Raw genomic sequence first — 14,730 nt, 5'->3', positions numbered from 1 at the left:
ATATGGATTAACTTTTTTTTTTCTAAATGTTACCTATGGGTAGGCAGGGTGATTTTGTTTATATTAAACTATTAAACTATTAAATAATTACTGTAGATAATTAAATATATGGCTCTGTGGTAACTGACCTTTTTTTTTTTTAGAAAATAAATATTAGCTACTAAAAGGTTTATGTTTTAATGGTAAAATATGAAGCATATAATATTTGGTGGAGAGGTTAAAATTAGATTACTTTGAGAAAGATTACAAGAAAACATTTGGGTAAATGAGGTGCTGGCTGAGATGATTAAATAATAATGCAAGTATGGGCATAGCCTCCCTCGATTGCGCAACAGCTTAGAAGATACTTTATTGGGCACCTGCCCTCTGTCTGTCAGGAGTCATATTTCATCATTAAGCCAATCAGGAAAAAGCCCCAAGTGAGGAAGCTCTCATATCTGCCTCTTGGGGGCGTGACAGTGTTAGTGTAAGAGAAGCACTGACAATCTATGCTGTGCGTGATAACTAATAGAAGAGGGAAATCTAGGCAGCAGAAATATAGTGCTGCAACTGCCTTTGCACTTAAAATTGTGCACAACAATTTTTATTTTGAGTGCTATGTCTGCAGCATCAGCAGAGGTAATTATTTTAGTGCCTCTCTCCACTCTGCACTGTGTGTCCTGTGTGGGAGAGGCTGGGTTCCACTTATACAAATCCCCATGCAGAGGGTACCTGGAGCGTGCAATGCAGTGTAGCAGAAGTCCTTGCTCTATTTTGGCTTCCGGCTGCTGGGCTGTGCTTTTATACAAACTTCTGCAAGCAGAAAACAGCATCTGTGGCTTTAAGAAGGCAGAGCTGCTAGCCTTTTATTTCCTCCCTCCACTAGGCGCTCAGATTGGCAGTGCATTACTGGGATGTTCTGCTTTTAACTCTCACTGCTGTGATAGCTCTCATGGGAAGGTGCTAAGGAGGGAAAGCCTAAAAGCCTAAAGTATTTATTCTACATACAGGCAACCCTGAATGAAAGATATGAAGGAGCGGATATGATCGGGATGATTGACAAGCTTGTTAAATGCTTGTGCAGTGATAAATGCTGATAGTGTATGCTGTCTACCTGCAGCCATGTCCACTTGATGTTTGATAAATTAAGCCCAATAAATTAGCTAAAGGCCTAGGTTTCTCTGAAAGGGTGATAGACTAAAAAAAATTATATTAGGCATATACATGTACAGACATTTTCAATGTCACATTAAAAAATGTAAGCATATTTCAGCAAACCCATTTAAATTAATACAGGGAATAAAAGGAAATGCAGAGTTGAGCAAAACTGATTTCTGAAGATTTATAGTTCACTGGGGTTGATAAGGAAAACTGACACAGCTGTGATGGTGATCAGGGACACGACTCCACAGTATGAAAACACTACGTAGTTTTATTCAAGAGAAGAGCATCCATTAAATACAACTCCAAGGATTTTTGCCATAGAAAGAAGGACCCCGGTTTATTCTAATAAAGTGATTATTTTACAAAGCAATTTCCACAAGAAATAAACTATACTCTTTAAAAATTATTTGTCTTACACAAATCCAAATAACTTATAAGGAAATGTTTCTGTTTGTGTGTGTCTGATTGTTTCTGCAGATTTTTAAGTATCCAACAATTGAACCTTTGTTTTTTTCATATGTGAGTTTATCTGTCCCTAAAAATACTAGCCAGTGCCACACCAGCCACTGACATCACTGCACATCACTGCAGTAATGTTTATGAGTATTGAGAAGGTTACATGAAAAAGTACAGAAAATAAATAAGCTTTACACTAGTGACAGCATAACACTACTTTATATCCACCAGCATTAGTCTATAATTTTAATATAATGTTTAAATGGAACCATTATTCTCAGGATTTTACTTCTTATACCATTTTGGATTATTTCTGTTTTTTAGCTTCTAAAATGTCAATCTGTTGGCTAGATTATGAGTTGTGCGTTAAGGTAAAAAAGCAGCGTTAAAAGGTCCAAAGGCTGCTTTTTTTATGCCCGCTGCTATTAAGAGTCTTGCAGGTTTAGGGGCCCGCACACTTTTTTGGCCTTACCGCAAACCTACTTACGTAAACTTCATAAACCCTTTTTCTATGGGACTTCCATAGCGCCGGTATTACGAGTCTGTCCTAGGAGGCCAAAAAGTGAGCGGTACACCCTCTACCTCCAAGATCCCTAACGCATTCTAAAGTCAGTAGTTATGAGGTTTACACTACAACGCTGTAGCATAAAACTCATAACTAAAGTGCTAAAAAGTACACTAACACCCATAAACTACCTATTAACCCCAAAACCAAGGCCCTCCCGCATTGCAAACACTATAATAAAAATATTAACCCCTAATCTGTTGCTCCGGACATCGCCGCCACTATAATAAACATATTAACCCCTAAACCGCCACACCCCCGCCTCACAAACACTATTGAAATATTATTAACCCCTAATCTGCAGCCCCTAACATAGCCACCATCTACATTATACTTATTAGCCCCTAATTATCTGCCCCCATTGTCGACGCCACTATATTAAATTTATTAACCCCTAAACCTAAGTCTAACCTTAACCCTAATACCTCCTAATTGAAATATAATTTAAATAAATCTAAATAAAATTACTGTAATTAACTAAAGTATTCCTATTTAAAACTAAATACCTATAAAATAAACCGTAAGCTAGCTACAATATAACTAATAAGTACATTAAAGCTAGCTTAGGCTTTATTTTTATTTTACATGCAAGTTTGTATTTATTTTAACTAGGTAGAATAGTTATTAAATAGTTATTAACTATTTACTAACTACCTAGCTAAAATAAATACAAATTTATCTGTAAAATAAAACCTAACCTAAGTTACAATAACACCTAACACTACACTATAATTAAATCAATTCCCTAAATGAAATACAATTAAATAAATTAAATTTAATTCGCTAAATCACCAAAAAAAAAAAAAACACTTAATTACAGAAAATAAAAAACAAATTACAGATCTTTAAACTAATTACACCTAATCTAATAGCCCTATCAAAATAAAAAAGCCCCCCCCCCCAAATAAAAAAAAACATAGCCTAAGCTAAACTACCAATAGCCCTTAAAAGGGCCTTTTGCGGGGCATTGACCCAAAGAAATCAGCTCTTTTTCCTGTAAAAAAAATACAAACACCCCCCCAACAGTAAAACCCACCACCCACACAACCAACCCCCCAAATAAAATACTAACTAAAAAAACCTAAGCTCCCCATTGCCCTGAAAAGGGCATTTGGATGGGCATTGCCCTTAAAAGGGCTTTTAGCTCTATTAGAGAGAGGGTGACGATTCAACCTCTAGAGGTGCGCTAAGTGTCGGACAACCCGGATCCCAAACTATAGACGAAAAAGAAGCAGGCTGCTCTCTCAAAAAAATGATGACATCAAGGGACTCCCTGAGATGGGAACAAAGAGGCGCCAAAAGAGGGTAATAACGTTTGGACAAACTTCAGTAACAGCAAACAACAATAGAACTACTCACAAGCAGAGCGGCACTATGGGTGCCAGAAACAGCGGACCGGGACCTAATCGTCGCCCCGGCAGAAAAACACTCAGCTGGACTCTCCGGGAGGTCACGAGGGATCCTTCCACCAATCCAATGAGGAATCGCATCCACACCTTCGTCCGGACGACCGAACAGCCAATCAACGGTCAGCTAAGACGCACACCTTTCTCTCCAGCGATACTCTGTAAGCACTTAGCCGAGACAAAGCGGCAACTCATGCCAACAGCCGAAATCCACCAAAGGCCGGGAACAGGGCGGAATAAACTAGAAATGGACTCCAAGGGGGTATAATTAAAACTATTTATTAAAAGTTTTAAAAAGAAACATGCAACGCGTTTCTCGGCTACACAGAGCCATTTAATCAGCTCTATTGCAGCCCAAAGGCCCTAATCTAAAAAATAAACCCACCCAATACACCCTATTGTAACAACACTAATCCCTGAAGATTCACTTACCGGGAGAAATCTTCATCCAAGAGGCAAGATGTACTCAATTAAGCCAGCAGAAGTGGTCCTCCAGACGGGCAGAAGTCTTCATCCAGACGGCATTTTCCATCTTCATCCTTCTGGCGCAGAGCGGGTCCATCTTCAGGACATCCGATGCGGAACATCCTCTTCAAACGATGGCTTCTTCATAATGAATATCACTTCAAGTGACGTCATCCAAGATGGCGTCCCTTAGATTCCGATTGGCTGATAGAATTCTATCAGCCATTCAGAATTAAGGTAGAAAAAATCCTATTGGTTGATGCAATCAGCCAATAGGATTAAACTTCAATCCTATTGGCTGATTCAATCAGCCAATAGGATTGAGCTGCAATTCTATTGGCTGATTGGAACAGCCAATAGAATGCCAGCTCAATCATATTGGCTGATTACATTAGCCAATACGATTTTTTCTACCTTTATTCTGATTGTCTGATAGAATTCTGTCAGCCAATCGGAATCTAAGGGATGTCATCTTGGATGACGTCACTCAAAGTGATATTCTGTAATACTCCTGACCAATATAAAATTGGTTTTGTTGCTCTTGTGTTTTAAGTCTCAGCAAAATGGTTATATTTACTAAGATCATAAACTGTGAGCTAATTAGTAACAAATACAGTAATGAATGACACTGGAAAAGAAACAACGTGTGTTTATTATAACACAGGTTTCCTATGAGCAGTGTTAGAATAGCAGTCTCAAGTTTCTGCTTAAAGACTTGGTTAGAGGTATAATGTTCAGCAGGAATAATCACTTCAACAAGTTGTAACAGGTGTTTCAATAGTATCGCAAACAAACTTCACACACTCTCACTGGAATAAAATATTTACAAGTCCCACACATTCTTTCACATCCTTTTGGAAGCATATATGAATATAACTGGTTGTTCAGTCACAGGTTAGTACGAATAGTGCTTACGAGTTCTTAGAGGATTTATCGGCATATAATCTTACCACTTCAGTCTCTAAGTAAGCGATCACAGTACCTTTGTCTTGGAAGGAATATACCTGATGTGAGAAAAGATCCGGAGGTTTGTTTGTCCGACAGCGTGTGGAGAAGTGAGAAGCCGGTGAGAGTGTGACTTACTTCCGGTTGCGGTTAGGATGATCCGATACACAGCTGATGCTGGAATCTCACACAGAGCTAAATATTGCGGCTGCAAAAAGGCTGAATAGCTGAATGTGATAAAGGTTTGATTTGAATAAACCTCAAGGTGAAAAACCTAGTAAAGGTTATAACAAGCTGAATAATTCAAAGGTTAAATAAACAGAGACCTGGTCTTAAGAACTATGAATATAAAGCTAAACTCTTAACAGAGCAGGCTTAAACAAAGTACATCAATTAACAGGCAGTTTGAAAATGGCAATGTGAGGTTTAAATAGGGTTTGGCTGTTGGTAGGAGGGATCAGTCCTTAAAGGTATATTACATATTCATTACGAAGAAGCTGTTGTTTGAAGAGGATGCTCCGCGTCAGATGTCTTGAAGATGGAGCCGCTCCGCGCCAGAAGGATGAAGATAGAAGATGCCGTCTGGATGAAGACTTCTGCCCGTCTGGTGGACCACTTCTGCCCGTCTGGAGGACCACTTCTTCCGGCTTCGTTGAGGACATCTTGCCGCTTGGATGAAGACTTCTCCCTGTAAGTGAATCTTCGGGGGTTAGTGTTAGGATTTTTTTAAGGGTGTATTGGGTGGGTTTATTTTTTATATTAGGGACTTTGGGCCACAATAGAGCTAAATGCCCTTTTAAGGGCAATGCCCATCCAAATGCCCTTTTCAGGGCAATGGGGAGCTTAGGTTTTTTTAGTTAGTATTGTATTTTTGGGGTTGGTTGTGTGGGTGGTGGGTTTTACTGTTGGGGGGGTGTTTGTATTTTTTTTTTTATAGGAAAAAGAGCTGATTTCTTTGGGGCAATGCCCCGCAAAAGGCCCTTTTAAGGGCTTTTGGTAGTTTAGCTTAGGCTAGGGTTTTTTTATTTTGGGGGGGCTTTTATTATTTTGATAGGGCTATTAGATTAGGTGTAATTAGTTTAAAGATCTGTAATTTGTTTTTTTATTTTCTGTAATTTAGTGTTTTTTTGTGATTTAGCTAATTTAATTTTCTTAATTGTATTTAATTTAGGGAATTGATTTAATTATAGTGTAGTGTTAGGTGTTATTGTAACTTAGGTTAGGTTTTATTTTACAGGTACATTTGTATTTATTTTAGATAGGTGGTTATTAAATAGTTAATAACTATTTAATACCTATTCTACCTAGTTAAAATAAATACAAACTTGCCTGTAAAATAAAAATAAAGGCTAAGCTAGCTATAATGTAAATATTAAATATATTGTAGCTAGCTTAGAGTTTATTTTATTGGTAAGTATTTAGTTTTAAATAGGAATAATTTAGTTAATGATAGTAATTTTTTTAGATTTATTTAAATTAGGGGGTATTAGGGTTAGGGTTAGACTGAGGTTTAGGGGTTAATAAATATAATATAGTGGTAGCGACGTTGGGCGCGGCAGATTAGGGGTTAATAAGTGTAGGTAGGTTGTGGTGACATTGGGGGCAGCAGATTAGGGGTTAATAAATATAATGTAGGTGGCGGCGATGTTGGACGCAGCAGATTAGGGGTTAATAAATGTAATGTAGGTGGAGGCGATGTCTGGAGCGGAAGATAATGGGTTAATAAATATAATGCAGGTGTCGGCGATGTCGGGGCCGGCAGATTAGGGGTTAATAAGTGTAAGGTTAGGGGTGTTTAGACTCAGGGTTCATGTTAGGGTGTTAGGTGTAAACCTAAAATGTGTTTCCCCATAGGAACCAATGGGGCTGCGTTACTGAGTTTTATGCTGCTTTTTGGCAGGTGTTAGACTTTTTCTCAGCCGGCTCTCCCCATTGATGTCTGTGGGGAAATCGTGCACAAGCACGTATGACCAGCTCATCGCTGACTTAAGCAGCGCTGGTATTGGAGTGCGGTATGGAGCACAATTTTGCTCTATGCTCACTTCTTGTCTTTTATCGCCGGGTTTGTATAAACCTGTAATACCAGCGCTGTAGGTAAGTGAGCGGTGGGAAAAAACTGCTCATTAGCACCACACAGCTCCTAATGCAAAACTCGTAATCTGGCCATGTGTTTGGCCAAGGAAACCCCATATTTTCTGGTTATTTTACTTCTATCCTATGTCTCTTTGGATTATTTTTCACATATCTACATACAAACATCCATGGCTGAGATAGCTGGCTCTTCATTTTTATTTTAAAATAATAATAATAATAATAATAATAATAATAATAATAATATTTAACACAAGTAAATATTATTTTTTACTCATGTTAAGAAGACCAACAGCAAAATGAAACATTTTAGTTACCATAATAGAATGGCTTATTGAATTCATAGCCAAGTAATATACAGTTTATTTCAAACTGGTTGCCAAAATATTGATAAATACTTCACAGATATATTACCTGTTTGAAAATTAACTTTGAAGTATTCTGCCATGCCTATAAATATTCACTTTATACAATTCTTTATTAGTAATATTACTCATAATATTTTAAATGCATACTTAACCTATTAGACATCTAAATTACATCATGTTTTCCTACAGCCTGTTCATGCTTTGTATTATCATGTATTTAATTATGTAAAAACATACATTTGTAAAATTGGAAACATCTGATTTCATAGTGGTATATTTTTTATAAGAATAATGTGGGCAATCGTATATCTGCATGACAGGAGTTAATTCTAAAATATGGACATATTCTGTACAAATATACCCAAAAAGTCAAATAAATCACTTGCAACAAAGCCTTATTATAATTACTGAGCTTCTGAATAGACAAAGAAGGGAAAGTCTTAAAGTTTGTATTTGCAAAAATTGTAAAAATGTTATATAGAGGTCAATTTGATAATCTGAATAAAAAAATATATATTTTTTACTTCTATGTCTCTTTAACAGGGTTCTTAAATAGCATAACAAAATGATTAGCAAATAATGTCTCAAATAAAACAACCATATAATAGTTGCTTTAAACTGTCCCAGAAATGAAAATTAAAATATTGCAGAAATCAAAATTAGAGATATACAGAAAGATCATATTAATTTGTTAATTAACTATAGAATTTAGTTATTTCAAAAATAAATCAGTGTGTTATCAGCGTTAATTTGAATAGCCGACTCCACTTGTTGCTCTGCAGTTATTTGGATGTGTATCCAGTAAGCAGGCCTTCAGTTTGGCACATTTGTTAAGATGGTGGGGCACCTTGCACATTGTATGCAATAAAAGGTACTAGTCGTGCAGCTGCCCAGGTTTGGGTTATAGAGAACAATTTTCCTCACTTGCTTATATGTGGCTAGTTAACCACTGGGAGTCAGTGTGATGGCGCATTTCATCTGCTGTTGAGCCCACATTAGATCCTACATCCTGTTTCCAGTTACGTGCAGAACTAATACTTGATTTTCTGAGACTGTGAACTGAATCTTAGACTTCCTTGGGACTTGGCTTCTTGCCAGTACTGCTATCCTGGGTTTATGCTGTGCTAATTCCCAGATGTATGAGACTTTGTTTGGAAGCTGGGAGCTGTGGATCTGTTTGGACTGTTCATTGTTCTAGTGCATGCACGTCAACCTGGTTTCCTTATCTGCAGATCAGTGATGTGCGGTGAGGTCAGTGGCTGGTGAGGCACTAGCTAGTATCAGAACCAGAAAAACACACATATGAGGTTAGGATAGAGGCTTAATTGTTGGAGTGCAGATAAGTTATTGTATTGTTTTGTATGTATATGTATGACATGTGGTGTGGGTAGAGGGGAAAACAGTAAAATTGCATGTTGTTTATGTTCTATAGTGTGCCACTGCACCATTCTTCAAGGGGTTCTGATTAGGATTAACTACTCTCTTTAATACTTGAAATTAAGTAAATTAGTTTGTAATTCAACAAAAAGTGAAATTTCTAACAATGTAAAATTAACATTGTGCATACTCACAAACAACATTTTTACTTGTAAGGATGTTTGATAGAATATAATCAACAACTAAAATAAAATATAGTTAGATATTCTTTTGGAAAGCCAAAATTATATTTTCAAATATCTGCAAGTTATTACATTACAGTTGCTCACTTTTTAAAGGGACAGTCTACTCCAAAATGTTTATTGTTTAAAAAGATAGATAATCCCTTTATTACCCATTCCCCAGTTTTGCATAACCAACACTGTTATATTAATATACATATTACCTTTATGATTACCTTGTATCTTTGACTCTGCAGACTGCCCCTTACCTCAGTGCTTTTGACAGACAGGCAGTTTAGCCAATCAATGCAGACTCCTAAATAACTCCACGGGAGTGAGAACAATGTTATCTATATGACACACATGAACTAGTACTGTCTAACTGTGAAAAACGTTCAAAATGCTCTGAGCTGAGAGGCGGTTTTCAACGGTTTTAGAAATCAGTTTGAGTCTAGCTAGGTTTAGCTTTTCAAAAATACCACCAAGGGAACAAAGCAAATTATATGATAAAAGTCAATTGGAAAGTTGTTTAAAATTGCATGCCCTATCTGAATCATGAAAGTTTAATTTTTACTAGACTGTCTCTTTAAAGTAGATTGTTTGCATTGCTAAATGGAAATACAAGTAAAGAAATGTTTCATGCATATGTAAAGGAAAAATTGAAACATGTTTTAGATAAAAAAAAATGTTCAGTAAAAGCATAGTTTAATGGCTAATACAGATAACAAGCATACAATCTATTATTTAAGGGATATTTTTTTGAAAAAAATACAAAACCGATAATAAATTTTCCTCTTTTAGATGTTAATAAAAAAGGAAAATTAAAATATGTCTCATTTACTAAGAGTAAGGGCACTTTGCTGTTGCTAGCACAATTAGGTAAGGGATTGGATAGTATTGCAAATCTTGCAAAATCTCTGAATTTCTTTATAAGATCATTGAATAATTTTTTATCCTACATTTCTATTGCTTCTCATATTGATTGGGTGTTAAAGTTCAAAGCACTTTGCAGTGTACCTGACAACATTATAGGAGATGTCACCATATCATGCATTGTATCTGATGTTACCAGCCCTTCTACATAAGGAACTGCTTATTTATCACAGCTACCTGCATACTTAGGTGACCTCCAATACCTAACAATCTCCACAACTTAACCCCCCCCCCCCTCCACAAAAAAACAAGTTTTGTTCTTGATGAATAACATAGAGGCAATAGGAAGTTAGGAGAAACACTTGCTATTGGGGTCATAAATAGGAATATATTTCCTATTTCATAACATTTATTTATAGTTCTTATTGTAAAATTTGCTAAATCATATTTATTTCTTCTTGATTTTCTGTGTGCTAATATATGTCAACATTGGGATCTGAATATAATTTATATTTTGTATTTTTTTTGTGTGTTTTCTTTACTGGTTGTATGGGGCTTAAGCTCTAGTGTGGGGCTAAGTTGTGAATCAAAATATTATGTGTTTTAATGTTTCTCCATGCATATATTAATACAATTGCTCAAATAAAGTTTGAATTTCTTTTTGCTCATTTTAATATTCTTTTTTTTTTTTTACGGGATATACATTTTATTATTACCTTGAATATTATGTGAGATTTTATTTCCATGTTAGTTTTTCTTGTGCTGTGTTGTTATGATATTTCCAGATAACAGTGAAACAGCTTGAGTTCTTTGCCTTATACATAATTTTTTAAATTATTTAAATAATCAAAATTAAACCTTTTTTAAAGAAATAGAAGTTGATTCTGACACTACTGAGCAATGGATAACATTGAGTTAACTGATCAGTTTTAGGGGTATTCACACCTGCAGAAACTCAACTGACTGATGTGTTTGATAGGATATTTCATAGATGCTATTAGTAAACAAAGGTCACAATTTCATGACCACCACCATTTTCTGAGTGTTTTTCTTGAAAGTCAATTTTTAGGTGGCCATGCAACGAAGTTGCAGGACAACCTATTGTTATTGTTCGGATTATTATTATTATTATTATTATTATTATTATTATTATTCTTTTTATTCCGCCAAGCTTTGTATTCAATTGCCCATAACTGCTTAACTATTTTTGCAAAGCTCTTAAAATCAGGTATGCTAGTACAGCCTATTGCTGTGCTACATCTCATGCAAAATTGCACTCATAGGTCACATGCTCTGGCAGCCATATTGCTTTTTGCGACAAATTTCGACAAACGCTTAAAAATCTTTAGCTCTGGAACTGCTTATGTTACAACTTCGAAACTCGCTGTGCTTAGTGCTACTATGACCTGAAATTGCTATTGCTCAAGAGAAGTGCCTTGGTCACATGATGTGGCAGCCATCTTGCATTTTGCAAAAATATTCAAACATCTTCTTCTCTTAAACCACTTAGTGCAATAAAGCGCAATTTTGCACATATGCTCCTTGCAAGGTCCTCCCTACCAAGTTTGTTCAAACTGCGATTTTTTCATAATCAACATGGCTGCTGTGAGACATTAACCTTTTTATCGCCATTTAATTGCGTAATTTTGCACTTTATACATTAGTTTTACAATATTTAACAATATTACAGTGTAATAGGCACATGATTACACATAGTCATAACCCTTAAAGACAATATTGCAGTTAAAATTCGCATTGCGCAATCGCCTTCGTGAAATAAAACATTTGCAAATTTTCATGACACTTCTGCAAATTGTAGAGGTCTATAGTGAGCATTAGTATGTGCAATTTGAAAGCCATACATTGCATAGCTTGGTGGCCATTTTGTTCTGTATGCGCCATTTTTAAAAACTATAAAAATCTTCTTCTCCGAAACCGCTTATGGGACAGACTTGAAATTTTGTTTATAGAGTTATCTAATGACTAACATTCAGATTTCTTCAAGAGAAGTTGATACGTCATGTGGTTTGGCAGCCATTTTGAATTGTTCAAAATTTCTTAACAATATATTTAAATTAATAATAAAACAAAAACCGTTTAACAAAAATGCTTTATTTTTGCCATGTTTATTGACATCTATAGTGAGCACTATTGTGCGTAATATGGAGGCTGTATATCTTACAATTGGGCAGCCATCTTGGTTTACGCGAAAATTTCGAAAGTCTATTTTTTCTGCAACCGCTTATGTAAGAACTGTGAAATTTGAAATACAGTCTTATATTGTTACCTAGATTCATAACGGCTCATTAGGAGAGAATCAGTCACATGATGCGGCAGCAATATCGGTTTTATGTTTATCGTAATTATTTGTAATTCAATACTTCCTCTTTTGAATCAATTGCTCACAAAACACAAATTACTTATGCTAAACTCTTGAAATCAGGTATGCTGGTACAGCCTATTGCAATGCTACATCTCCTGCAATATTGAACTCATAGGTCATAAGGTTACGCAGCCATATTGTTTTTTGCGACAAATTTTGAGAACTGCTTAATAATCTTTAGCTCTGGAACTGCTTATGTTGCAACTTTGAAACTTGCTGTGCTTAGTGATGCTATGACCTCGATTTTCCATTACTCAACAGAAGTGCCATGGTCACATGATGTAGCCGCCATCTTGCATTTTGCGAGAATCTTTAAACATCTTCTTTTCTTAAATCGCTTAGTGCAATAAAGCGCAATTTTGCACGCATGCTCCTTGCAAGGTCCTCTACCAAGATTGGTAAAATTGCGATTTTTCCATAATCCACATGGCTGCTGTGAGACATTAACCTTTTTATCGCCATTTAATTGCGTAATTTTGCACTTTATACATTAGTTTTACAATATTTAACAATATTACAGTGTAATAGACACATGATTACACATAGTCATAACCCCTAAAGACAATATTGCAGTTAAAATTCGCATTGCGCAGTCGCCTTCGTGAAATAAAACATTTGCAAATTTTCATAAAACTTCTGCAAATTGTAGAGGTCTATAGTGAGCATTAGTATGTGCAATTTGAAAGCCATACAATGCATAGCTTGGCGGCAATTTTGTTTCGTATGCACGTTTTTTAAAAACTACAAAAATCTTCTTTTCCGAAACCGCTTATGGCACAGACTTGAAATTTTATTTACAGAGTTATCTTATGACTAACATTCAGATTTGTTCAAGAGAAGTTGATATGTCATGTGGTTTTGTAGCCATTTTGAATTTTTCAAAAACGCTTAACGATATTTTAAAATTAATAATAAAACAAAAATTGTTTTACAAAAATGCTTTATTTTTGCCATATTCATTGACATCTATGGTGACAATTATTGTGCATAATATGGAGGCTGTATATCATATGATCTGGCAGCCATTTTGTTTTATGCGAATATTTCGAACATCTATTTTCTCTGCAACTGCTTATGTTAGAACTGTGAAACTTGCTATATAACCTTATATTGTGACCTAGAGTCACAGTTGTTCATGTTGAAGGAATTGGTCACAAGCTGTGGCAGCCATATTGGTTTACGAGAAAATTTCAAAAATGTGTTTTCTTTCCAACCGCTTATGTTAAAGCTGTGAAATTTGCTGTATAACCATATATTGTCACCTAGAGTTACATCTGATCGTGATGAAAGTATTAATCATATGGTGGGGCAGCCATCTTGAAAAACGCAAAATTTTCGAAAATGTGTTTTCTTTCCAACTGCTAATGTTAGAATTGTAAAAACTTCTATAAAGCTTTATATTGTGACTTAGCTGCTTGTATGTCATTGCAATGTCGATGCGCATGGCCACCTCTATAGCTGCTTGCAGCTATATTTCTTATTATCACTGTTCCCAAGTATCTAAATCTATTTTCTTTACTACTGAGAGTAGAGATTGCAACCGTAAATTATTGTTGCAATGCAGTATTTGGATAATTCTGATGAAGAAAACATAATTTAAAACTTTTTAAAATATATAACTTAATAAGAGCTATATTTTCTTGCCTTTTATCTTACTCCTATAAAGTGTTATCTGGGACCCTACAGTTTTTGGTCTTGAATCTTTAAAATGTAATTCACCTATCTCGGCTTTTACCACTTACTGTTTCAAATACTGCTAACCTTTTTAATACATGTGAGTTATTACTCTTCCACCTAAGCCTCCAAATATAAATTGGGCATTTAATTATTGTATTAGAATACCCCTTTAACCACTTCAAATTGCATGATGTCCTGTTGTCACCAAGTGCATTGCTACATATATGATGACCCATAGTTGTCATGAAGGAGGATTGCAAATCCAATGCTGTTGTCAGCAAACCTCACACTACAAATGATGATCATCATGGTATAGTGCACCACACTCCCAAGGCTTCATGATAGTACCACTGATCTTGCCACAAATGTGTGTGACATCACAGTGGGGGCAGAAGCAGGAAATGGAAGGCAAAGAAGAGAGCTGGATGGGGGAGGTTACGCGGTTACACAAAACCCTAAATTTCAGCTTTATTAGTAGCCTTGGACCTCCTGGACCCATAATTTAAAATAGAATTGCTTGATCTTTCAAATAGTGGAAAACAAAAAATAATAGGCTTACTAGGAAGGAACATTTTAATAGTTCATTAAAAAAGAATCTGAAATGTCTAGAAAATACATATAAGTCAATCTCTTAAATAAATATGGAAATTTGGTTTGTATAATCAGGTGGTCACAGTGGTAAAAGTGATCACCTGGCAAAAATGATTTTGCACTGGAACAAAGGGTCCCCCTCTAGCTTATCTTACCACAACACAGTAGC

This window comes from Bombina bombina, chromosome 3, assembly GCF_027579735.1.
Source record: "Bombina bombina isolate aBomBom1 chromosome 3, aBomBom1.pri, whole genome shotgun sequence".
NCBI classification, from domain to species: domain Eukaryota; kingdom Metazoa; phylum Chordata; class Amphibia; order Anura; family Bombinatoridae; genus Bombina; species Bombina bombina.
Note: the sequence above shows the minus strand (reverse complement) of the source record.